The sequence below is a fragment of the Anolis carolinensis genome, chromosome 1, assembly GCF_035594765.1.
Source record: "Anolis carolinensis isolate JA03-04 chromosome 1, rAnoCar3.1.pri, whole genome shotgun sequence".
NCBI lineage: Eukaryota > Metazoa > Chordata > Lepidosauria > Squamata > Dactyloidae > Anolis > Anolis carolinensis.
Genome location: NC_085841.1, coordinates 200,818,761 through 200,843,582, shown reverse-complemented (window position 1 = coordinate 200,843,582; position 24,822 = coordinate 200,818,761). Strand labels below are relative to the sequence as shown.

The following is a 24,822-nucleotide window of genomic DNA, read 5'->3' as shown; positions in this document are numbered from 1 at the left end:
TCACACTGGCTGACCTAGATATTCCTAGAAAAATATCATGTCTGGTTAAAAATAAATAGCAATATTTTTACTCTGGGTTTTTGACTTTCACAAGGACTGGTGTCCCTAACTCTAGTTACTGGGGTGGACTGACTATTCTATACATTTTCTTTGCATACATATCTATGATAATGTATAATTTATAAATTAGGCACATTAAAAGATTAGCAACGATGTCTAATAAAACTGTGCAATTATAATAATATACTGTAATAAAAGTCATGTTAATATGACACACAATTTAAAACTTATGAATCGTTCATTTCTGGAATTTTCCATTTAATACTTTGACGACTGTGGATGACTGCAGGAAACCATGGTCTGAAACCATGGAAAGTGAAACCACCGATTCCCTTAATTCAGGACAATACAGCAGAGAAGTTTAAGGAAGCAGATCTTCAGTTAAAATGGTTGAGGAACAGTAGCAAACATGTTAAGTAGAAATTTGCCTCTTTATCTGGTTTGACAAATAATAAAAAAATACAATTTGTACTAGAGAAAGTAGGTTTAGGAGACAACAAATACCTGCAATTGGGGGGTTGATTGCGAAGTTCTGTTTACCAACTTGTTTTCTTTCTTTTTTTGTTATCCTTTTATCATTTTTGAGTCATATAGGTTAAGGTAGCCTATGATTTATTAATATCAATCCTTAAATATGCCTTATATTTTAAAATATTTTGTGTTTATGTTTAATAAAAATATTATATATTTAAGGGAAAACAAAGCTGCCAGTAAGGGGGGATTACTGTATTGTGATCATAACATGCATGTATTAGTTAGTTATTGGTTATCTTGATATTTGGCATTCTTCCAGTGGTCTCAAGATGGTGTACATGGCTTTTCTCCTCCTCACTTTATTCCAAAAATAAATTCTCTAATATAGGTTAGACTTAAAGACTAGTAGCAAATTTCATGGCTCAGTGGGGACTTGAGACTTGATCTCCGAAATTCCATTCCAGCACTCTAAGCATTCCACTCCACTGACTCTACTGGAGGGAGAACGAACAAACAGCGTGTATCTGCATTGTAGAATTAATGCAGTTTGACACTACTGTAACTTCCATGGCTTAATACTATGAAAATCCTGGGAGTTGTAGTTTGACAAAGTGTTTAGCCTTCACAGCCACAGAGTGGTAGTGCTTCACCAAACTACATTATCCTGTACTCCTACCATTGAGTGTCAAAGAGCATTAATTATATAGCATAGATGCACCCCAGAGTCATTTGTTCAGGCTCTTCAGTTTTAGCAACTGCTAGTAAAACACCTGCAGAATCTAGTTTAATAATCCAAAACACATGAAAGGAAATTCAAAATATGTGTAGAGATCTAGAAAATCAAACTGGAAATTTGCACCATGGAAAGGTTTTACTCGGCCATTTCTTCTGAAGTAGATATTAGTGTGTTGAAGATCATTAATTAATGTCAGTGTAACATTTTGAGGAGGAGGCACAAAAATTCACCAACACAGCTAGTTTCCACTGGACAATGATTATTTGTAAATTCCAATTCAGCATTTAAAACCTCTGCTTGACGGGTTAAGGATTTATTTAGTTGAGATGGATCATTTGTTCGGATTGCATCCAGATAAGCAACAGCTTCAAAGTCCCTGCTGTTTATGTGCAATGATAAATTGTGCTCATTGGGATCCTTTAACTCATGATCCCCCTGGAGGTTTGCTGATGTCTCCTCTTGATTTATACCCCAGACCAGGTAAAATCTTGCTGTCATTGGCATAGGTCTGATCAGTCTCCTTGGGCTGTCTTCAGGCTGACACTTGCCCCCTCGTCCTCATTCGAAGAAAACCATCCTCTGAACAGGCCATCCATTACGCTCACACTGGGACAGCAGTAGGGGGAAAAGAGATTCTTGACTATTCCTTGTTCCTGTCATTTGTTCAGAGTCCTTTCAACAGCTTTTATAGCCAAGGGAAGTACTTCTGTGAAATTCTGGGAAGTACATCCACCTCTACAGACTTGTCATCTTCTTGAAACAGACTAAGGTATTTTAGGGGTGGGTGCCCCCAAGTGGTAGATAGTATTTGCAGTTAGACCAATCGTTCTTCCAGTTGTATTGTTTGACTTGTATCATGAGATATACTGTATATGACACATACACATTTGTATGCATGAGATTCTTGATGCTGGGCTTAAAACAATACTTTTGTGGTAATATGAATGTGCTAGCCCTTATTTAGTGCTCAGGAGAGAGCCGTGAATAGCTTCTGACTTACTGTGATAATAGTTCTAGTTGCTCATGAAAGAAGATGCCACTCAGTCCCCTCCCAGAATAGTTTGTCATATTCCTTGTGCTTGTACGGCTGTACCAGAAGCTCCAACTTTTATTTTCTAACTGCTAATGTTTGCAGTCATAGGGCAGGCCGTCTGTCCATCATCATTAAGTTTGGTTCTGCCCCTTGTTCAGGGCTCTGGGAGGGAAGGAGCCATTTTTAAGTCAGTCTCACTTAAGGAAGCTAAGCTATAGGACATAGACCAGCTCGTCCCGTAGAAAAGCTTCATATCTCAAGAACATCCAGGGATATAGAACATCCGAGGAATCAGAAACAGAAATTCCAGGGGAAAGGTCCCAAAGGTTCTGGCTAAGAGCTCACAGCCCCTCAGCCTCACAGCTCCTGAGGGAAACAGCCCTAAAGTTTCCAAAGAGAGAGGGAACAGCACCACAGATCCACGGAACCCCAGATGAAACATCTACAAGCCTTGGTTGGTAGGTCCATTCGATACCCAGACGCATTTGAAATCGGTAGTGGGTCCCACATTAGCTAGGCCCATATAATAGACAGCCTGGGAGAGGTTATAAGGGGGCTTTCTTCTTATAGAGAAAGCACAGTTATCCAAAGCCAATTGTTTGTCCCCTGAGGACAAGACTGAAAAGGCCAATAGTTTATTAAGGAAACCTTGAAGTGTTATTTGACTCCTTGAAGATTTATTATTTGTTCAATAATAAAGACTTTTATCTCATTAAAGACTCAAAGGACTATCCTTTTCAAGAAAATCCTCAAGAACCTCTCTTTGAGGCGCCCTGGCTTCCCGCTGGGCATAAAGTATACGTCCTATACAAAGACAATAGCTACAGGCCCAGAGCGTGAGAGAACATTCCTTTAATCAGGGAGGGGAATCATGTGGCCCTTCAGATATTGTTGGACTGCAAGTTTCAGAAACCCTAGCAATGATAAGAAGTGCTGGGATTTGCAGCTCATGAACATCTGAAAGGCTTTGCCCGTGCTTTAAGCTAAACACATTTAGTCACATTGTAGTGAATCTTGCCGTGTCCATCGGGAGGCATGGGGAGCTCATTGCCCCATGCCCCGCATTGCCCGAATCATCCATGTTCCCATCCCACAGTGGGAAGTGTCAGCCATCCAACTTTCCCATGTTGACTACTATTCAACAAGGGAAGCTCGCTATGCTGCTGTGCCAGTTTGCCTATACTTTTACAACATAACCCCACCAGACATTCCTCTATGTCATGGATGGGAGCCAGCGGGTTCTGTCGTAAAAGTATAGGCAAACTGGCACATGCCATCAGAAAAGGACTTCTGTGATATGGTCGTATGATGCTATGAGGGAGGCACTTTGTGCTTGACTTTGAATAACTGGTGAAGATATATGCACAGTATAGGAGAGATCCTGAAAACATTATTACTAGTCAAGATCTTGTAAAGGTTCATTGTATAATGAGCTTTGAATAGTATATCTCAGCATTGTGGGGGTATTTTTCTCCCCCATTTCTGCCTACAAAGGAGCATAGTTTGGACAGGTTATTATTATTTATATTGAGGGAAAGATACTGAACACTGGATGATATCCAATGTCTTGTAAGCAGAGAGAACTATGCAAAAGAATCTCCTCCCTTTCCACTTTCAGAACAGGGTTGGTCTTTCTGTGGGATAGAGATAATTCCACCAAGAAGAGAGCCTAATTTTTAAGAAGGTGAAGAAGAAGAAGAGAAAAAAGAAATGCCAGCACTTAAAATTTAGTGATTGCATAATAAAACTAGTTGAAAAGATAAGCTCCTCCCCGCCACAACCTGGGGGAGAGCTGTTTCTTTGGTTAATGCATTTTTAGTTGGTCTAGAGACAAAGTGGAATTGCCAAGAGCTTGTTAACAGGAGCTCCTGTGCTACTACTAATGAATTAATCATGCTTTTACTTCTGGCAGTAATCCTTACATTTAAAGTATTTAATAAGGGCTGAAGTAAGCTTGGGCAGTAGCATTTAAAAGGTGGGAAAGAGAGGCATTATTATTATTATTATTATTATTATTATTATTATTATTATTATTATGACACAGCAAACAAGATAGATATGCTGGATTTCATATCACAAAATCACAAGTCGAACACTTCCCAAGTGTCTAGGACTGTGTGATGTATTTTCAGATGATGCGTGCAGATCCCAGCAGGGTGGCCTTTTGCATTTGGCAGATCGTAATTTTGTCAATGTCTATTGTTTCCAAATGCCGGTTGAGATCTTTTGGCACGGCACCCAGTATGCCCATCACCACTGGGACCACCTGTACTGGTTTCTGCCAGAGTCTTTGAAATTCAATCTTGAGGTCCTGATAGCAGCTGAGATTTTTCTGTTGTTTTGCGTCAATGTGACTGTCACCTGGGATGGCAACATCAATGATCCAAACCTTTTTCTTTTCCACAACTGTGATGTCTGGTGTGTTGTGTTCCAGAACTTTGTCAGTCTGGATTCGGAAGTCCCACAGTATCTTTGCATGCTCATTTCCCAAGACTTTTGCAGGTTTGTGATCTCACCAGTTCTTTACTGCTGGGAGGTGATACTTAAGGCATAAGTTCCAATGAATTATTTGGGCCACATAGTTGTGCCTCTGTTTGTAGTCTGTCTGTGCGATTTTCCTACAGCAGCTGAGGATATGATCAATGGTTTCGTCAGCTTCCTTGCACAGTCTGCATTTTGGGCCATCAGCTGATTTTTCGATCTTGGCCTTAATTGCATTTGTTCTGATGGCTTGCTCCTGGGCTGCAAGGATCAGGCCTTCTGTCTCCTTCTTCAAGGTCCCATTCGTGAGCCATAGCCAGGTCTTCTTATCAGCTTTTCCTTCAATTTTGTCAAGGAACTTTCCATGCAATGTTTTGTTGTGCCAGCTGTCAGCTCTAGTTTGTAGTGCGGTTTTCTTGTACTTGTTTTCTGTCTGCTGTGCTTTGAGGAGTTTCTGATTTTTGACTTCAAAAAAAGTGCACATATTCTTAAATTTGGAATCAAAATGGACTAAGTGTAATTACTCTGGAGTAGTTACAAGTGAGAAGAGCATGTTGGCTCTACTAGATCAATCTCCAGATCCATGATGCAGGTAAACTGAACAGCAGATCACCATGTTGGCTTCAGAGCATGTGTGCAAAAGCATTTTGGGTTGTCCTTGGAGGAAATAACCTTTACTGTTGTCAGAATAACCTTTAATGTCGTGAAAGGCCCACTCTTAGAGCAGAGCTGAGTGGGCACTTCAAGATGTTCCTTCACTCAGGACATTCTTCACGAATCTTTTTTAATTTATACATGTGGGAAAAACCTCATTTTATCACCTTCTCTTGAATGGCATTATTCTAATACTATCACCCCAGTCCAAGAAACATGTACCTATTTAGACACATAGCTTTAATAGCAAGCTTTAAGTTAAACCTGATAAAATTGTCCCCTTCCTCCCATTATTTACAGTGCTAATTTAAATACAAACAGCTAAAAGCAAATGCACCATAATGTTTAAAGGGCTATTGCTGTTAGTAATATTTGCATATCTATGTGCATTGAAGTTAGTGGCCTTGTTTACCCTTGATTTATATATATTCATTCCCTCAGACATGTTTTCACATTGACTTGTGCGTGTAGCTCTGAGCTGTAACAAACAATCTGTGTTAAGTAGATGGTCAGAAAGATCACATTTTTTCTTTCCCCTTTTGTCGTAAGGATAGAAAAAAACGTTTGTCCTATGACCACAGTGCTGATCAAATGAACGTCTTTCAATGCTCATATCACTAGGTTAGGTTTGTTTAAGCTGCTAATGCCTTCAGCAGGGGGGCAGACTGTGCCCTGCACAGCCAGTCAATATCTTTATTAAAGAGTTACATTTAATTTTGGAGTGCTTCTGCACAATCCTTCAAATGTGATAAGAGCGGATTAAAGGCACATAAAATTAGTAGATCTGCTGTCGCTTTTAATGTTTTTTTGTTTTGTTTTGAGCTGTATATTGCTACTGACCTCAGGGTTTTTCAATCTGATACTGAGAAGCTACACCAAATCCATTTCTTTCTTTCACCTTCAGACTGTATCCATGGACTCTGTATTGATGGATTCAAGCACCAATGTCTTAAAATCATTCCACCCCATGCACTAAGAGCAAACCTTGACTTTGCTCATTTTATATAAAGGATGCTATTTTACTGTGCTGTTATATTCAATCGGACTTGATCATCCACAGATTTTAGTTTCTGGGGGAGGGCTCTGGAAACAAACATTCAAGAAGGACCCATTGTATTATGCTTTTAAAATATTATATGGCACCTTGGATACCATACTAAGGGAAAGAAAAGATTTAAAGTTAGTAAGTAAATAAGCAAACCTGATGCTGTGTGCAGGAACAAACTGGTAACCAGTACAGTCTTTGCAGGTCAGGTGCAAGGTGTATCTGAATGTGAGCGCCCACTGAGTATTGGGTGACATCTGATGGCTACCATATGGATGAGGTGAAGAATCCACTCTAGCTCTTAGTCTGAACTCAACAGAAGTGTGAAACTATTGGAGGGGTCATTTAAAGTCTGAGTTAAAACCTAAAGTCGATTCACTATTCCAATGATTTGAAGCTCTTTGCCACCATAGATAGCTTTCTGGTTGTAGCACTCTAGATCAATTGCAATTTCTTCAGTTGCTTCAAAATAAAGCCATACAGAAGATCCTGCACTAACCCAGTGCAGTGTAACTAAGTTTGGGAAGGCCTGGCCTTCCTAAGCCATGCATGTATGAACCCAAGCTGATCAGAGACATTCCTAGCTATAGCAGCCACCATCTCAGCATCCAAATTCACAGCCAAATCAGCAATTTCCCAGAACTATGGGTGTTGTTTTTCAAGGAAACCACTACCTTGGATGGATTGAATTCACCTTTTAAGTCTGTAGCCAAGAGAACCTCTACTTACCTAGAGTCACATTTTAGTAGCCCTCATCCTGGCCATTTCTTTGTAAAGATAGATACCATTTTCTGATCAACACTTGTAATAGTCTTTCCATCCATGCAAGACCATCCACACTAAAGGCCAATTCAGTTTCATACATGACATTTACTGTACTAGTCACTGAAAGTGACCCTCCATTCTTCTGGAGTATAAAGAAAATAGCAAAAAGTTTGATGAATGTGTTCCAATTTCTGATTAGAAACTTCTCTTATTCATGCCCAGAGAAAAAATGTTCTCAGGTTTATTTATTTATTACAATACTTATATCCCGCCCTTCTCACCCATAGGGGACTCAAGGCGGCTTACAATAAAACACAATATAAAAATATTACAGACAATTCAATCAATTAAAATTAAATACATTAAACATTGATAAAAATATACATATAAATACACAATTGGTGCATTTCGAATCTGATAACTGATCTGTCATTGAGTTCTAGGATGGTAACAATTGATGCTGCTGTTATTGCCTATATAGTGCTATATAGTGTTAGTCTATATAGTGCTTTGCAAGCAAAAAGAACAAGAAAAAGTGTTCCTTGGAAGGAAAGACAGCATTTATTTTATAGTTATTAATACTATTAGTACTATTTATTAGAAAGTTATAGAAAGTTTTTCTCAATATATTTAGCATAGTATTTTTAGGTATTTATTATTTTAATTGCCTTGCTTCTTCACCTGAGTATATTTATTAGTGCTAGTAGTTAGTTATTTTTTATTATAATTGTTTATTGGCTTGTTCCTCTTCTTTAGAGAATTTTCTACTATTTATATATATATATTTCTTTTTATTCATTGGTTTCTTTTCCTGAATATATTTATTAGTACTGCTGCTGCTCAGTCGCCCAGTCGATTCTGACTCTTCGTGACCTCATGGATCAGTCCACGGCAGAGCTCCCTGTCGGCCGTCGCCACTCCCAGTTCTTTCAAGTTCATGCCAGTCACTTCAAGGATACCGTCCCTCCACCTTGCCCCTCGTCGGCCTTTCTTCCTTTTTCCTTCCACTTTCCCCAGCATCATGATCTTTTCCAAGCTTTCCTGTCTTCTCATGATGTGCCCAAAATACTTCATCTTTGCCTCTAGTATCCTTCCCTCCAGTGAGCAGTCGGGCATTATTTCCTGGAGGATGGACTGGTTGGATCTTCTTGTGGTCCAATGCACTCTCAGGATTTTCCTCCAGCACCAAAGTTCAAAAGCATCTCTCTTCCTTCGCTAAGCCTTCCTTATGGTCCAGCTCTTGCATCCATAGGTCACTATGGGGAATACCATCGCTTTCACTATGCGGACCTTCGTTGCCAGTGTGATGTCTCTGCTTTTCACTATTTTATCAAGGTTGGCCTTTGCTCTCTTCCCAAGAAGTAAACGTCTTCCGATTTCCTGGCTGCAGTTTGCATCTGCAGTGATCTTTGCATCTAGAAATATAAATTCTGTCACTGCCTCCACGTTTTCTCCTTCTATTTGCCAGTTATCAATAGGTGTAGTTCCAATGTTCTTGGTTTTCTTGATGTTTAACTGCAACCCAGCTTTTGCACTTTCTTCTTTCACCCTGGTGATAAGGCTCCCATTAGTACTAGTTGAGATATATTTTTCATTGGTTTATTTCTATTCCTGGCTTTATTTTAATATTATTATTATTGGTTTGTTTTTCCTGTGGGGAAGATATGGAAAGCTCAGGAGGTATGAGGACTCTCTTCCTGTTGGCCCCAATCCTCACTGGGGCACACCCACCTCCTTTCATTCAAACTTTAAGGAGCAAGCCTCTGGACACACATCCCCTCAGCTGGGCAGAAGCTTCCCAGCACCTTCAGCAACAGTGCCACCACCCTTTGTGGGACCTGGTTGTTGGAGATATCAAATAGAAGAGGCTGATGAAGGTTGCTGATTGTTTGTTTATAATGTATCAGTTCATTTCCTGAAGTGTATGTCTTCTTTGGTTTGGACTTTTCTTTGCTTCGTGTGCTTACAGCGGTTCACTCCTAAAACTCAGTGGTATACTAGGACTAAAAGTCATGTTATTTAATAGTATTTGGTCATATTTATGATATCAAGTAACCATGGTCTGGAGCTTCCGGTGGCCTAGGGGATAAAAGCCTCGTGACTTGAAGGTTGGGTTGCTGACCTGAAAGCTGCCAGGTTCGAATCCCACCCGGGGAGAGCGCAGATGAGCTCCCTCTATCAGCTCCAACTCCATGCGGGGACATGAGAGAAGCCTCCCACATGGATGGTAAAACATCAAAACATCCGGGCATCCCCTGGGCAACGTCCTTGCAGACAGCCAATTCTCTCACTCCAGAAGCAACTCCGGTTGCTCCTGACATGAAAAAAAGCAAAAACAAAAACCCATGGTCTGACTGGGAACATATCCCTTTCAGATATGGGGTCTTACTATATAAAATGTCATAAATAACATCGGGAGTTCTTCCCCTTATAATCTTCCACTGTAATATTTGCCAGCATCCCCCTCTTCTGTCTTACAAAGGACAGACAAGCCAGTCCAATCAAAAGAATAAATGGAAATAAAAAATCTATGAGCAAGACTTCAGTTTTTCAAAATGCTTTGTCTGTGATATCAAAGTTATCATCCTTGACCTAAAGAATTTCAGATACAGATTCTGGCGGGGAAAAGCTGATCAAAGATCCTCAGAATACCCAGTGCTGTCTCCTGTAGTTTCAATAGGGACAGAGGGATTTGATTTCACTACATCACATTGGTGTACTTAACAATCCCAAGAAAATCTGTAGGCCTCCAGCATAATGTTATAGTCAATTGCCTTGGTCCCACCTTGCAATCAATATTAAATTAAATAAAAACAGAACTTTCACAAGAGGTTCTGGAAGTGGGCCATAGAAGTGCACTTTTTTAAGGGGGGGGGGAGACTTATATAGGCATCACTAGGTCCTCCAGTGCAATCCTATGATAAGTGTTAGCAAGAAACACAAAGACATAATTCATTTCAGGTAAGAAAAATAGCTTTCAAAATTATATGCAGTAATCATATTACACAGTGTGTTCTGGAATAGGTCCCTCATGTAATGTGCAGACTTACTATATAGGATGTGCATGTTAGGATGTCTTGTGTTCTACCAAGGACTTTCTGTTAATAATCACTATTGTATCATTTTTAAAAATATCAGTTTTCTCTGACCTCAATTGACTACAATTCCCTACCCAACAAAACATATTTACAATAATCTTTTAGCTGCGACAAAACTGTGTGTGTCTGATAAATTGGTCTGTATTTTATGTAAGCCTATGCCTAATAAAACTTGTTAGTCTAGAAGATGCACCTTAAAGGTTAGGTTTTGCTACAGGTGAACAATAAGCTCTCCTCTTGTAAATGTGTGAACAGTTTGTTTTTAAGCATGAACTGCCCTTGGCAGAGAGAGTCAAGGGTTTCTGTTCTTGTTGTTTGTTTGGTTGTTTACTTGGGTTTTTTTTCGATATAAGAGCCTAACAAGCATATTTGTTATGATAATAATAGGCAAAGGCATGGAGTATGAGGCAAGATGAAGAATGAGATAAACACCTGAGCTACTGCTTCTGGCACTGTATAAAAGTTAAAAAAAGAGTTTGCTTCTTTGTTTGGAAGTGAAACAAAAAGGTTGGAAAGATGAAGCTGCCATACAGACCATCCAACTGAGAATTACTTCATTGACAGCAACAATGTAAGGTTTCTGGCAAAGTTTGTCCTCTGACTTGCTTTCTGAGTTGTTGTTTTTTAAATGGAGATTTTTGGGATTCAACCCAAGAGCTCTAGCATGCAAAACAAATGCTCTTCATTGAAAATGTTTAGTTCCTGCCATCTGGTTGCACATTTGTATACTTGAGGTTACGGAGAACATGTGGGTCACAGCCCAAGACCAAGTCATGTCTGAACTTATAGATGGGGTGATATTTTCAAGAGATAAAAGGAAAGAAAGATAAAGTGGGAGTGAGCCTACACTGGAGGTGGCACACACACCTAGCCAAACTTCCCATGGCATTGCATTGATGTCCATTCACTCCAGCTAGGCTGTAACTGCATCAGCTCTGCTAGACCATCACCTCATGCTCCATATTATCTCAAGTGCTAAAACCAGACACAAAGTTCTGCATGAGCTCCTGGCAGGCACGGCTTCCCTATTATAACATTAGCAGAGGTGTCCACATGACCAGGTAAATTGAGGGGGGATGTGGGAGAGAGGGCAGCAGCAACATGGGCACAATTGATCCCTTTTCTATGCATTCATCAATGTAGGGAAAGGTTGATGTCATCAGTGTCCCATCTGGATAGTTGACTGGTTCGAATCAGACCCAGTCAAGTTGTCCACACGGCCACAGATATTTTAGCAAACTATACAGTATGTCCAACCTTGCCCATAGCCAGTTTAGACCGAGAAAACCTATAATGCTCACCAGTAGTAGTAGACTGTTGTGGGAACAGCTGAAGTCAAATCAGGGTGAGTCTGGATTTTCTTGTCCATGTAGACTTACCAAAAAAAAAAAGAGTGAAAGAAAATGACAGAAAATCAAGTAAGATTGAATTGTATGCACATGCATAAGTCAAGCATCTATATAAATAAAAGGGTAATGAAATTTCAGCCTAGGACAAAACAACAAAACTACACATCCCAGAAACACTAAACTTGGCGGCACAACCCCTCATCCATGCCTCTATGTTCATACAACAAAAAGAAAAGAAAAATAAAGTCCTAATTAGAGGGAGAGGAATAATTGTGTTTATCCAATTGCTGCCAGAAGGTTAAGCTCCACCTACTTAGTCTCCTAGGAACCCACTCAGCCCAGGGGACAGGCAGAGTTAGGCCTCACAAATGAGAGTAGATTAATAGGTACTGCTCCGGCAGGGATGTAACGGCGCTCCATGCAGTCATGCCACATGACCTTGGAGGAGTCTACGGACAACGCCAGCTCTTCAGCTTAGAAATGGAGATGAGCACCAACCCCCAGAGTCGGACACGACTGAATGTCAGGGGAAAACCTTTACCCTTTACCTTCACTACCACCAATTCCTCAATACTTTATTTCCCATACCACCATACTTTGCCACAGCAACGCGTGGCTGGGCACAGCTAGTATATTATATAATTCTTAAAGTAATATATACAGTACAACTTCCGTATCAATAGGGACTGCAGTCCCAGATAGAAATAACTAAAAATAAATAGCTATTGAAGTGAAGGTCTTCTGATTCAAGAATACCCTTGAAAATGGAAGACCTAGAAAATGCCTAGAGAAAACATGGTTTGTATGATGGGGATAAATGCAACCATGGATAGCAATCTCTCAGATATGGAGGGGTTGTACTGTATGTTGCAGGATGAAGTTAAAGATAGCAACCCAATTTTTATTCCAAAAAGCCAAGGGTTGGTTTTTTTTGAACTGATGTACTGAAATATTTTGCCCAACATAACCCTTTCTCCATCTACCTTTACTTATACTACTGGGCAGGAAGTAGTAAGTAACTTACAGTGAGGACAATATCTATAGCATATGCCGGTTGATTAAAATGCTCTGTGTACTCTGTGGATTAAACTCGTAACTGCCAGAACAACTACCATGGACAGATTGATTGCCACTGCGCCAAAAATAAACTCACATAAAATTGTCATCTTCTGAAATGAGATTGTAAACTAGACGGTCTGGGATTCCTTGAAAGCTCCGAGAGGAGCATTGCCAAAACCAGCAAGGAGACATTATTCAAAACTGAAGGCCAAAGAGGAGGGGCAGGGGTTTTGTGTGCATGCAAATGACAGTCCTTGTTTTGTATCAATACTGCAACAGAGTATTTCCATATTGCTTTCTCTGGTTTTTTGTTGTTGATTGTAAAGTCAGAAAGTGTTCAACTAGAATATAACTCTATTCCTCCCACCAAAGAAAAGAGGGGAATATTATTAACTTGAAGGTGTTGTGAAATGATATCTTGAGAACGATTTTGCAGTTTGCTGGGAAGCACTAGTGCATGCTAAAGAAGATAAAAGATTTGGTTTTACAAATGCGAACACTTAATTTTGCACAGAGCAAACTGGCTCTTGTATACCAAAAGCAAATTTACAGGTAGCTAGCAAAGCCAGCTTCACTCTCAATTGAAAAGTGGCACTTTCACAAATTCTAGAAGGTTGTGTGTGAAAGACATCACACAGGATAGGACAAGGTGGCAAAAATACCTATTCACAAATATGGAGACCTTTCAGCTAGAAAAAGAAAATTGATTGATTCTAGTTTCATGCCCAAACAACTATTCAGAAGTGATAATCATATTTGGTGATTTATATTCTTTCCTCTTAACAGATTTCCCACTTACAGTTGTCTGTGAAACCTGAATTGGCCATGTTGTGCATGTATTTTGCTGTAAGATGGTTCGGGGTCGCCAAAATGGCAAACAACACAAAAACACAAGAAAAGCCCTGCTGCATCAGGCAAAATAATAATATAATAATAATAAAACTTTATTTATACCCTGCCACCATCTCCCCAACGGGGACTCGGGGCGGCTAACATGGGGCCGTGCCCAGAGCAATACAATATAACAAAATATAAAACAACATAACATAGCACCATTAAAAATACACTAAATGATAATAGGCATTACATCAAGAAATCAAAAAACAGTAAAACAAGGGCAGGCCACGTGAACACAAAGATAAAACCTGGAGTGAGAGGGACATAGGGGTACTCCACTGTGGGCAGGGACATATGGAAGTAAGGTAATCTAGAGGATAGATGTTCGGGGTGGGAGTAACACAGAAATAACAGAAATTACTCACCAAAGGCACAGCGGAAGAGCCATGTTTTCAAGTCTTTCCTAAAAGCTAACAGCGTGGGAGCTTGCCTAATTTCAGTAGGTAGTGAGTTCCACAATCGGGGGGCCACAGCAGAAAAGGCCCTCTCCCTTGTACTCACAAGGCGGGCCTGGGATAAAGACAGTGGTGATAAAAGGGCCTCCCCGGATGATCGTAAAGATCGGGCAGGTTTATGGAAGGAAATACGGTCACGGAGGTAGGTGGGTCCCAAACCGTTTAGGGCTTTATAGATGATAGTCTGCACCTTGAATTGGGACCGGAAAATGAACGGCAGCCAGTGGAGCTCCTTAAACAGGGGAGTGGATCTCTCCCTGTAACTTGCCCCCATTATTAATCTGGCAGCCGAGCGTTGGACCAATTGTAATTTCCGGGCCGTCTTCAAGATAAGCCCCACGTAGAGCGCATTACAGTAGTCCAGTCTAGAGGTAACTAAGGCATGGACCACCGTGGTCAAATCAGACTTCACGAGGTATGGTCGCAGTTGGCGCACAAGCTTGAGTTGTGCAAAGGCCCTCCCGGCCACCGCCAACACCTGTGCTTCAAGCGTCAACGCTGAATCCAGGAGGACCCCCAAACTGCGGACCTGTGATTTCAGGGGGAGTGCAACCCCGTCCAGCACAGGTTGCCACCCAATACCCCGATCCGACACACGATTGACCAGGAGGGTCTCTGTCTTGTCAGGATTGATCCTCAAAAGGCATGTCCACTGGGACCTTTTCATATTACACAGATATTTTAAAATGTTTTAATATTTTTATGTTTTATTTTAAATTATAAATGTTAGTTACTGTGAGCTGTTATGAATTTGTTGAACCATATGAATAAATATATAATTAATATTCATATTCTCCTTTTGTTATCCCATTTTTAAAAATATTCCATCCCATGGTGCACAGCTACTTCTGGTGGGGCTCCGTGGTAAAAGGGAAAAGGAACGGATGTATGCCGCCACCATGGCAACATAGGAGGCTTCCCGTGTTGCATAGAGATCAATGGGAGGAAGCCAGGTGGTGAATACTTCCTCTATAGGATGAGATAAGAGGCAAGCCAGACAATGTAGGATGTGGGGCTACAGGTTCCCACACACCCCACTGGGCACCACCAGATTTGCCACAATACATTACAATTCCGGCAGCAAATGGGATGAGATTCTTAATTCTATTATCCTGTTAAGACTCAATTCTAAGCTAAAATCTGAGTTGCTTCTCCAAAGCAAAATTAGCCAAGTGCTAGGCACTATTTCTGGTAATTTAATCACCAGTGTTAGGAAAGTCTGTTCTCCAAAGAATCCTTTACCTCATACACTAGAATGGTAATACATTTTCCTCAAATCCTACGGTGGAGTGGGCATGTCAGGAAAATGAGAAATCTTCCAATCCCACAGTTCCGAGTTTTCTTAAAAATCTGTCAGTGCAATGACCCCTTCCTCATTTTAGCAATGCCAAAGTTGGATTATAGGAAGATTTAGAACTGTGGGATTTAAAGGCTTCCCATCCTGAATGCTTTATTATTGTGTTATCAAAGGCATTCATGGCTGGAATCACTGGGTTGCTGAGAGTGTTTCGGTCTGTATGGCCATGTTCCAGAAGCTTTCTCAGAACCTCTAAGGATGCCTACCACAGATGTAGGCAAAACGTCAGGAGATAAAGCTTCTGGAACATGGCCATATAGCCCGAAAGACTCACAGCAACCCTGCTTTCTTATTCTTTGGTTCAGATGGAAGAAGCCGAGTCCACAGAAATTTTCATGGCACCAAACACAATGCCCAAACACAAGTCAAAGAACATGAAAGGCACGGCAGGCTAACCCAACCAGAGAAATCAGCCATAGCAAAGCACCTGATGAACCAACCTGGACACAGTATATTATTTGAGATCACAGAAATGCTTGACCACTCCAACAACTATCATGTCATACTACACAGAGAAGCCATTAAAATCCACAAGCATGTGGACAACTTCAACAGAAAGGAGGAAAGCATGAAAATGAACAAAATCTGACTACCAATATTAAAAAACTCAAAAATCAACAGTAAATAAGAAGCAACACTCTGATACATGAGAACTAGGGGCAGTTAACAAAGAATGCCCCCAGGCAGAAAGTAACTAGCAGATGTAGCCATTCAATTAAAATTAGAGTGATTAACTGGAACATTCACACTGGCAAGAGTTCTTCCCTCACCCTGGACTTCCCACAGATATATATAAACATTCCTTGCTTAGTTTTTCCATACATCACAACCTCTGAGGATGCCTGCCATAGATGTGGGTGAAACACCAGGAGAGAATACTTCTAGAACATGGCCATACAGCCCGGAAAACATACAACAAACCCAATTTTCATGGCAGCTAGGTGGGAGGGGGCAGGAAGGAGAGGAATGTCAGATCAAATCCAGATCCACTTCCCTTACTTGGGAAGAGACCAGAAGCACCCTATGGCCTTCAGTGACCATCCCAGAGATGATAGGATTGCAGCCTGTGTTCTTAACATTTAAGGACGCGGCGGTGAAAAAAGCCAATGGGATTTTGGCCTGCATAAATACGGGTATAGCGTCTAGATCCAGGAAAGTCATACTACCCCTCTCTTCTGCCTTGGTCAGACCACACCTGGAATACTGTGTCCAGTTCTAGGCACCACAATTGAAGGGAGATGTTGACAAACTGGAAAGCGTCCAGAGGAGGGTGACTAAAATGATTAAGGGTCTGGAGAACAAGCCCTATGCAGAGTGGCTTAAAGAGCTGGGCATGTTTAGCCTGCAGAAGAGAAGGCTGAGAGGAGACTTGATAGCCATGTACAAATACGTAAGGGGAAGTCCTAGGGAGGAGGGAGCAAGCTTGATTTCTGCTGCCTTGGAGACTAGGATACGGAACAATGGCTTCAAACTATAGGAAAGGAGATTCCACCTGAACATTAGGAAGAATTTCCTCACTGTGAGAGCTGTTTGGCAGTGGAACTCTCTCCCCTGGACTGTGGTGGCTTTTAAGCAGAGGCTGGATGGCCATCTGTCAGGGGTGCTTTGAATTAGATTTTCCTGCTTCTTGCAGGAGGTTGGACTGGATGGCCCGTGAGGTCTCTTCCAACTCTATGATTCTATGATTCTAAGGAACCCTTTTAAAATATATTAATTCCCCTGCCTTCCAGCCGCTATCCCCTTTTATTTGGCCTCTTCAGAAGTTGCAACCTATGAACCGTCTTTTCCTTTTTCCTCCTCTTTCCTCTTATTAAAAAAGAGCAACTTAACTACTTGAAGTACGTTTGATTAATATTGATAGCATGCTTTAGATTCTCAGTTCAGATTACAGTAGAGACCTTTAAATATATCTTCGTGGCATTGTCTGCATACTTAAGCACCTCCACCTATTTCAGGACTGCAAGCAAATCAGTAATCTCCCAGAGGAAGAAAGAGGGAGAGGAAACTGAGCTCTTTAAAAAAAGAAAAGAAAAGAATGAAGAAAGTGACCTCTGAAGAAATTGCATGAAATGGGTGATATTGCGCAGAGAAGTAGCTGAATGAATCCTTCTAATCTGATAATGATTGGAGGACAGAGCCCTAAAGATAGCTCTTCCAGTTTGGTGAAACGAGTTCCTTGATCAAAATCTCATGACAGACTTATACTTTATGCTGATTTGTTATTGACATAAGCAAAAAAAAAGGTCACGTTTACTGTTTCATTGTAAGCAGTTGCGGCAAGTGGTGAAGAAGCTGAGTGTTGTTGCCAATTTCATGCATTTTATGTCAGAGCTGCAAGAGGTTTTTATTTTTAGGGTTTTCTGGCATTTTGGTGCAAAATGGCCATCATTGTCTATTCCAGGATGGGTTATTCGGTCTGTACAGGGGAATAACTGAAATGTGTCACTTCATCTATGAGGCAAGATTCGTTTCTGTGACCTAGGGCTGCCGACTTGTGTAAAGGGTTATTATACAGCAAGGGGTGCTGACTTCTAACAAGAATGTCATTAACATGTGGCTAATTTTTTTCTATAAAAATCCCATGATAGGTTTTGTAAAAGCAGGGCTATTAACCTTGGAGATTTGGCCACACACCAGTCTGCATAATTAGTTTTTGCCAAATCATGCTCCACTCAATCCATTGTCAGGTTTAAAATTGGTTCTAAGAGCTGCAGTGGTACAGGTTCAATATACCTTATTCAAAATGCTTGAAACCAGAAGAGATTTGGATTTTGGAATACCCCAAATCTAAACATTAGCTATGTGTATCTGAGAAACGTATTCATCTTTAAGACGAATACGTATTAAACCCCTACAGTGCGCATCTACCTTATCCACAGATTTAAATTCACAATTTCTATTATCCATGCTCCAAAATATATCCCCACCCCCATTCAAGTGTTTGTGGGCCTCTGTAGACCCACCAGATGGATTTATATATGCTCCCATGCCAATTATAGTCAAAATGTAAAGTTTCAGGTATTTACTGTTTCAGGTATTCATGGGTGTATCTTGGAATATATCCACCAATAAATACAGCGGTCATATTATATTTATACATCCTCCACCAGTACACCAGAACTACTGATTTCCAACCTACATACATAAGTGATCCACATTCACTGGGATTAGGAGTGTAGAATCCACATGAAAGTGGAAAAATCAAAAATAGGAAAACATTGCGGGGAAGGTTACTGAAGAGAACACATTTATAGGAGTGTCTAGGTCCTTTAGCATGACTCTATGGTGAGCTTTCACTGGAAGCTGACTACAGAATTGCACTGGTGGACCTGAGATTCCTAAAGAAAAGTTATTAATCAAACCTGCAAAAATTAAACTCAGAAATCTGGAAGGTTGATGGTACATATCCTGGAAACCACCCAGACTGAAAGGTAAGACCAGCCAGTTAAAGTTGAAACTACATTCCAGATTTAGTTGTTTCTGTTTTGTTAGGCGACAGACAGAGAAAAATCTTAATCTGATTCCCAAATGTCCAATCCTAAAATCAGTCTGAGTTCTGCACTGATAACTGGAAATACTGCTGCCTTAAGAAATCTCTGAGGTGGTAGAAAACAATGTCTCATGCTTTCTGTATTTTATAGTAGTAAAACAAAGTGGGATACGAATTCTACTTCCCTCTGATACTAATCTGGGCAACACTACTATATGAGAGTCTTTGGGTGCGAATTTTATTAAATATTCTGTAGAGGAGGAGTGATTCGCCAACAGTTTTGAAGGCAACACTCACTATTAACACTGGAAACATGCAGGATTCTTTAGTTTTATTTTCAATCAAACACTCCTTCCCATCACTGGAAGCAATGGCAACTGCATTAACAGTTTTGCTACTTATATATTCTTATATTCTCCCTAACACCCTAACCAAATGTCCTTCCTGTATTTTGTGAGCTGGAAGTGGTGGCCACCATAGACACAGAACAATGGGAAGTAGAGAGCAAATGATAATACTGTTCTCTTTTTTAATACGGATGAGTAAATTAAAACTATGACAACATTTTCAAAGACAAAATGTTTTCTGAGAAATTTCAATTGAATTCTTCAGCACATCACAAATATTCAATGGGCTCCTTATACCTTTCACCAGTCCTTTCAACAGTTCTAAGTTGAACATGAGCCAACAGTGTGATGCACTGCAGCAGCTAAAATAGACAAGGGATATTGAGCTGCATCAAAAGAAGTATAGTGTCTAAGGAAGACATGATGCCTCTCTATACTGCTTTGTTAGACCTCACCTGGAATACTGTGTCCAGTTCTGGGCACCACAGTTTTAAAAAGACATTGACAAGCTTGAAGATGTCCAGGGGAGGGCAACTAAATGATCTAAGGTCTGGAGACAATGTGAGGGGCGTCTTAAAGAACTGGGGATATTTAACCTGCAGAAAAGAAGTTGAGAGGAGACATGATAGTCATGTTTAAATATCTGAAAGGATGCACAAGGAAGAGGGAGCAGGCTTGTTTTCTGCAGCCCTTGAGACTAGGACCTGGAACAATGGGTTCAAATTGCAAGAAAGGAGATTCCACCTGAACATTAGGAAGACCTTTCTGACTTGTAAGAGCTTCTCAGCAGTGGAACACTGCCTCGGAGTGTGGTGGAAGCTCCTTCCTTAGAGGCTTATAAACAGAAGCTGGATGGCCATCTGGTGGGGGTGCTCTGATTATGCTTTTCCTGCATGGCAGGGGGCTGGACTGAATAGCTCATGCGGTCTCTTCCAACTCTATGATTCTATGATTCTATGATAGGTTAATATTAGTATCACAATATTGCAAAAATGGGAGAGAGATCTGAAACTGAGATATACAGTAGAGTCTCACTTATCCAACATTCGCTTATCCAACGTTCTGGATTATCCAACACATTTTTGTAGTCAATGTTTTCAATACATCGTGATATTTGGGTGCTAAATTCATAAATATAGTAATTACTATGTAGCATTACTGCATATTGAACTACTTTTTCTGTCAAATTTGTTGTATAACATGATGTTTTGGTACTTAATTTGTAAAATCATAACCTAATTTAATGTTTAATAGGCTTTTCCTTAATCCCTCATTATCCAACATATTCGCTTATCCAACATTCTGTAGGCCCGTTTACATTGGATAAGTGAGACTCTACTGTATATGAAATCAAAGTATGTTCACTGATTACCAACACCCTGCTTCCACACCATTCAGGCACAATTGGTAACTGGCTGGTGTGGGGGAGCAAGCAGCTCCTAAATAAGTAATTTTTCAAAATTATAGCATTCCTTGTTACAGTGCTGTGTGAAGTGCGAATAAGCTGAGATTATTTTAGGGATGTAGTTCTTAACTAAGTTTCCTCTTGAAGGAAGCAATGAGTTAGTTTAGTAGTTTTCTTCCTACTGTGAGAATATATATATATATATATATATATTTAAAAACTACATGGTTTTGAAGACTATTTTCAATTGGGATTTATTCCGGACAAAATGTGCAAATGACTGTTTTGTTCAAAATTTTCTGCACAGAAAAAAAGTATTTCTATGCAGTAATCTGGAGTGTTTTTGTATGTGTGCAAACATGTTAATTTCTGTGCGGAAGATGCCATTTCCTGACCAGATTGCTATTTGCGATCCAAATTACCCATATGTAAATTTTATGCTTGAAGAAAGCCTAGCCCCGGATGTTCAGTTTTCTTATTCTAATGACAGTTGATGTCTCCAGAGAATGCTGCCTTCAGAAACAAAGTTGTGTGCATAATTTAATTCTGGATCAATAGTAAGACTTTCAGCAATGTTGCTGCTGCAGATCTCTCTCTCTCTCTCTCTCTCTCTCTCTCTCTCTCTCACACACACACACACACACACACACACACACACACACACAAAAGAGACAATGGACATGACCAGCTCAAAGCACAAAATTTAAAACAGGACCTTCAAGAAGAATGTGTTTTTATCCATAAGAAAACTCAATGGTCAATTAAAGAAGCTGCTGTTTTTGTTTCTTTAATTAAAATGTATTGTGGGAGGTTTGAGTAGATTGTCACTTCAAATACAATGGCAATTGTTTTCCAAGCAAACTGCACAGTCTTTTTTATTTTATTTTTTGTCTTTTGACAAACCAGCTGAAATCCTACTTCAAAGAATGTATACTTCAAGGAGGTTTATCAGCCTCGATGAGCCTATGTGATACAGGAATTAAGGGAGGAATAAAGATGGAATTAGTACTAAATCCACAGTGATATTCTGATGTGAGATACCTCAACTTGTAGTCTTTTTCAAGTCATACCCTGCATGCCACAAGCTGCCTGGATGTGCTTGAAATAAAACATTAAAGAGGGGGGAAAAGTTCTTGGCAACTGGAAAGAAACTTCACTCATTGTTACTCCAGAGTCTTTTATTTCTGGCAGGCTGACAATGCAGTACTTTGCACTTTTACTCAGAGATTTGAAAGACAATTTTCTTAAGACTGCATAATAGGAATGCAGCTCAAGTTGGAAGGTGTTCACTTTAAAGCATATGGATTAGACCATCGGCAGTGTGTGGGTTTGTGTGTGTGTCAGAGAGAAGGGGAGAGGGGGAGTGGGAGAAAGAAAGGAAAATGGCAAGAAAGGGAGAGAGAGAAAAATCACCTTATCCTAAGCTGGCCCTACTATTAGGCAGTGGCCTCAGGGAAGACACGTTGAGTATCATTTAAAAATATCATTTTAAATTATTAATGTATTGACCTAAATTTAATTGTCAGTCCTAACTAGAGTTGTCCCATTGAATCAGCTGAATTTATTCATTTTACTTACTAAGTTCTTATTGTCTCAGCACAGCCTCCAGCTGTCCCGATTTTGCAGGGACAATCCTGGTTAAGTCTCTGTCATACCATTTTTTGGCTGCTTTTAAAATGACACAGTTTTTCTCTATTCATTCCACTTTCTCCATTTTTCCTCTGCCCACTTCATCTTTTGGAAAATGAATTAAAAGTGGAAAGTTGTTTGTATTCATTTCACTCATCTGAAAGGAGTAGGGGAAACTTCTCTGTAGACTCATGTAGATTCTTGCAGCTTTCCCCAGCTTCTGTGTATTTCCTCTAATAACATCTGACTTATTGATCAGATTCTAATGTTGACACGTATGTTCCAGATTTCATCTATGAAACCACCATCACGATGAAGATTTTAAGATTTTCTGTCATGCATGCTGAAACACTTGGTAACATGAGTGTGGAAGTGGGGCAGGGAGATGGCATACGGTGCTTAGGTGATCATCAGTATTTATGACATTCAAGATCTTTTAAGCTCTTCATTATTTGATCACTATTGCCATTCAAGATAGTAAATGAAAGAATGTGCCTCCATCAATTTCTTCTAAATGTACAGTCGGCCCTTGTTATCCACTGGAATATGGTCTCAGGACTATCACCTTGTGGATACCAAAGTCTATGGATGCTCAAGTCCCATTATAAAATGATCCCTTTTCAAAAATGGCAAAACCAAGCTTTGCTTTTCAGATCTTTTCTGGGAGGGGGAATATTTTTGAGCTGTGCGTGGTTGAATCTATGAAAGAAGAATCCATGGATACATTAGTTCAACTGTATTGCCTTACTCTTTAATTTTTTTATTTCCTAGTGACACATTCTGTGTAGTTTACAGGAAGTTAACATACAGTCTACTGTCAATGAAATCATAGTAAATTATGGAGATTGCACAGACATATTGCTTGATGACTAATATTCAGTGGAAACCAGGAGGACTTTATAGCACAGAATTTCACTACTTGCTGCTTGAATTCCATGCCTTGTGCTTTGTTTGATTTTTCTATTAACAACCTCTTTGCCAAGAAACAGCGGAGAATGGCAGATGGGAACTCGGGCATCCTTTGATCACTTTTTCTATGCTCCAGGCAAAGAACCCAAAGGCTTGTCCTATTTTTACAAATATCTGGACGTTCTGATAGTAGCAATGCTGACCCAATGAATAGTAATACCAGCAGTGATTGGTATGGTGGCAACAATCCCACTGCACAGGTCCCAGCCACAGCCAAGGCATTAAATTATATAACTTTTTGCTCATCTTTTTAAAGCCTCATTCTTGTCTCTCAAAGTTTGCTTATTACCCAACCACCTTATTTATTCACCAGAATTAAACGTATAAAAGAGGGAGATTTATTAACCCAAATATACATCAAAATTCTTTTCAACAAGCACTTTTATGTGTGCCTTAAGTTCATATACAGATTTATGAACTACAAGCCAGATTTTATTGAAACTTTAATTAATATAATATGATGACTCCACTGTTCTCAAGAAAAATAGTATTTCATATTTGCACAGTGCTAAAAATTTAACCACATGTCTCATTTATTCCCTTATGCCACTAATTCCCTTGAGCTGTAAAAGTCACAGGTCATAAATAGGGTTCATTTTTGTGAACAAACTAATTAATTTTGGTTCTTATCTTTCCCTTTTTAAGTTGGTTTTTGTATTCCAAGGAAATGGACAGTACATTTTTCAAAACTATTTATTTGAACAACAACCCAAAGCAAGAGGTTTCTAAAATGATATTCTTGTAGTTGATAGTGAGGAAACATTTTGTACTTACAGTGAAGATGACTGACATATAGGCATTTTTGCCCCATAAAGTGAGGACTGAGTCTACAGTTTATTCTACAAATAATTTATTTGATGTGATCCCCATTTGTAAAATCATGGTGTGTAAGTGGAAATCTCATTTAATATTACACAGTTATAACACATTGAGGTTCTTGATGCGGAGAACAGCGGGGGGACACATAGGGCAGGGGGGCAAATAGTGGTGCAGTGGGGTGAATCTATCTCCTGGCACCTTGCATCATCTGCACCACCTGCTTGCCCATCACATGTTGCCCCTATGAAGTAGATGTGTGTTGTAGGATGAGATCCAGCAGAATTTATCTAATGTAATGAGGTCCTATAATTCTGCTTTAACTGCCACAGTCAAATCCCGTTTAATCTTGGGGTTTGGAGTTTGGTCAAAAACACTAATGGAGCTCTTTGTCCAGTGATACTTAAATAGCCCTTCCAAAACTGTTGCTCCCTGGATTCCATAGAATTTTCAGACATGAATTAAAGTGGAATCATAGTGTATAACTCTATAATTCAAAAGAGCCTGTGGTCAATAATCAATACTTTAGTGTCATAATTTTATCTTCACCCAAAATAACTTTGAGCCTTGGGATTGATCATGAGAGATGACTCTGTGTAAATTTGAGAAGTGCTTTCATATACAGTTCTGGAGAGAACACCTCTCTAGGAATTTGTAAGTTCTCTCGGAAAACTCTGGTCAACTTTTTATAGAGGTAGACCAT

At 39.9% G+C, this 24,822-nt stretch overlaps 1 protein-coding gene across 2 annotated transcripts in view; it reads left to right on the top strand.

Annotated features, from left to right (window-relative positions):
• The window catches only part of tmeff2 (transmembrane protein with EGF like and two follistatin like domains 2), a 344,646-nt gene that overhangs the window by 124,063 nt on the left and 195,761 nt on the right, over positions 1-24,822 (top strand). The gene's annotated exons all lie outside the window — the stretch shown is intronic.